Genomic DNA, 2,500 nt, shown 5'->3' with positions numbered 1-2,500 from the left:
TAATCCATGCAGGCAACCGTGCTTGCACCACGCAAAAGTGCCCCAACGCCTCTTGCATCTCCAAAGTGCTGGAAAATCCTCTTCTGAGAGGTGGCTCTTGGGTTCTGCGCCTCCTTCAGTCTAGGGGTATTAATCCACCTTCAGGTGCTGGCAAACGCCTTTCATCCAAGGAAGAGGACTTTTGGGCAAGAGAAGGCTATTTTTTGGGGAAAAAAAATATTCTCCACGCCAAGTGACGTTCTCGGCTCGTTGGTCTAGGGGTATGATTCTCGCTTCGGGTGCGAGAGGTCCCGGGTTCAAATCCCGGACGAGCCCAAGCTTTATGCAGCAGGCCCGATTTCCCATTGTCTTCTTGTCACAGTCAAGGTGCCTTTATGCTATGCTTGAAATTTTGCAGTGCCCTTGTCTACTGCTCAGCCTAGCCCGGGAAACCAGCCAAAGTGGACAAGCAGCTTATGGCTCGTTGGTCTAGGGGTATGATTCTCGCTTTGGGTGCGAGAGGTCCCGGGTTCAAATCCCGGACGAGCCCATGTGGACTTCTTTTTCACCTCTGTGGAACCCATCAGCACAGAGATGATTTTACCGTGACTTGCAGGTACCGGTCATCGCCTAACCCTTTCTCATGGAAGTCAGTCGAGACCTACATCCAGATGCTTTTCACCTTTAGTTGACAAAGAACTTCAAAAGGAGCCCACACGGCCTTCTTTGAACATGCCACCTCTCTTCTGAGAGGTGGCTCTTGGGTTCTGCGCCTCCTTCAGTCTAGGGGTATTAATCCACCTTCAGGTGCTGGCAAACGCCTTTCATCCAAGGAAGAGGACTTTTGGGCAAGAGAAGGCTATTTTTTGGGGAAAAAAAATATTCTCCATGCAAAGTGACGTTCTCGGCTCGTTGGTCTAGGGGTATGATTCTCGCTTCGGGTGCGAGAGGTCCCGGACGAGCCCATGTGGACTTCTTTTTTACCTCTGTGGAACCCATCAGCACAGAGATGATTTTACCGTGACTTGCAGGTACCGGTCATCGCCTAACCCTTTCTCATGGAAGTCAGTCGAGACCTACATCCAGATGCTTTTCACCTTTAGTTGACAAAGAACTTCAAAAGGAGCCCACACGGCCTTCTTTGAACATGCTGCCGACAATGTAAATTGTAGAAAGTTGAAATTGCATCCAAACTTTAGCCCTTAGTGATACCGTGTTCAATTTTCACATCAACTGCAACAGGTGCTGACGAGCCCCGTTCACTGTTGGGACTTTTAAACACAGTGGCAAAAGTTTGATCAGCTTACAATTCAATCCCTAGGAACAAAGGATTTGCTTGCTCTTCAATTCAGAAATGCATGCTGCCCTCGTCTCCTAGTCTCCCAGTGCCTTTGACCCTAAAAAAGATTCTTTTTAGCAAAATATGCAGATGGCATTGTAGGAGGCACTTGGCTTTGGCTATCAAAAGGCACTTGGCACTTGTTGGACTTAAAAAAAAAAAAAAAAAAAAAAAAAAAAAAAAAAATTTGGACATTCAAGGCTCGTTGGTCTAGGGGTATGATTCTCGCTTAGGGTGCGAGAGGTCCCGGGTTCAAATCCCGGACGAGCCCATTGTTTAGCATTCTAACTCGAGGCTTTGTTTACATGGTGGATTAATCCATGCAGGCAACCGTGCTTGCAACACGCAAAAGTGCCCCAACGCCTCTTGCATCTCCAAAGTGCTGGAAAATCCTCTTCTGAGAGGTGGCTCTTGGGTTCTGCGCCTCCTTCAGTCTAGGGGTATTAATCCACCTTCAGGTGCTGGCAAACGCCTTTCATCCAAGGAAGAGGACTTTTGGGCAAGAGAAGGCTATTTTTTGGGGAAAAAAAATATTCTCCACGCCAAGTGACGTTCTCGGCTCGTTGGTCTAGGGGTATGATTCTCGCTTCGGGTGCGAGAGGTCCCGGGTTCAAATCCCGGACGAGCCCAAGCTTTATGCAGCAGGCCCGATTTCCCATTGTCTTCTTGTCACAGTCAAGGTGCCTTTATGCTATGCTTGAAATTTTGCAGTGCCCTTGTCTACTGCTCAGCCTAGCCTGGGAAACCAGCCAAAGTGGACAAGCAGCTTACGGCTCGTTGGTCTAGGGGTATGATTCTCGCTTTGGGTGCGAGAGGTCCCGGGTTCAAATCCCGGACGAGCCCATGTGGACTTCTTTTTTACCTCTGTGGAACCCATCAGCACAGAGATGATTTTACCGTGACTTGCAGGTACCGGTCATCGCCTAACCCTTTCTCATGGAAGTCAGTCGAGACCTACATCCAGATGCTTTTCACCTTTAGTTGACAAAGAACTTCAAAAGGAGCCCACACGGCCTTCTTTGAACATGCTGCCGACAATGTAAATTGTAGAAAGTTGAAATTGCATCCAAACTTTAGCCCTTAGTGATACCGTGTTCAATTTTCACATCAACTGCAACAGGTGCTGACGAGTCTAGGGGTATGATTCTCGCTTAGGGTGCGAGAGGTCCCGGGTTCAAATCC

At 48.5% G+C, this 2,500-nt stretch overlaps 5 non-coding genes across 5 annotated transcripts; all 5 read left to right on the top strand.

Annotated features, from left to right (window-relative positions):
- Positions 1-243: 243 nt before the first annotated feature.
- TRNAP-CGG (transfer RNA proline (anticodon CGG)) lies at positions 244-315 on the top strand. Its single transcript has one exon. It is a non-coding gene; the product is annotated as a tRNA-Pro (tRNA).
- A 142-nt stretch (positions 316-457) lies between these two features.
- TRNAP-UGG (transfer RNA proline (anticodon UGG)) lies at positions 458-529 on the top strand. The gene has a single exon. It is a non-coding gene; the product is annotated as a tRNA-Pro (tRNA).
- A 988-nt stretch (positions 530-1,517) lies between these two features.
- TRNAP-AGG (transfer RNA proline (anticodon AGG)) lies at positions 1,518-1,589 on the top strand. Its single transcript has one exon. It is a non-coding gene; the product is annotated as a tRNA-Pro (tRNA).
- Positions 1,590-1,875: 286 nt separating this feature from the next.
- Positions 1,876-1,947, top strand: TRNAP-CGG (transfer RNA proline (anticodon CGG)). Its single transcript has one exon. It is a non-coding gene; the product is annotated as a tRNA-Pro (tRNA).
- Positions 1,948-2,089: 142 nt separating this feature from the next.
- TRNAP-UGG (transfer RNA proline (anticodon UGG)) lies at positions 2,090-2,161 on the top strand. Its single transcript has one exon. It is a non-coding gene; the product is annotated as a tRNA-Pro (tRNA).
- Positions 2,162-2,500: the final 339 nt, after the last annotated feature.

Source organism: Aquarana catesbeiana, linkage group LG01 (genome assembly GCF_042186555.1).
Source record: "Aquarana catesbeiana isolate 2022-GZ linkage group LG01, ASM4218655v1, whole genome shotgun sequence".
Lineage (NCBI taxonomy): Eukaryota > Metazoa > Chordata > Amphibia > Anura > Ranidae > Aquarana > Aquarana catesbeiana.
Note: the sequence above shows the minus strand (reverse complement) of the source record. Positions and strands in the feature narration are given on the sequence as shown.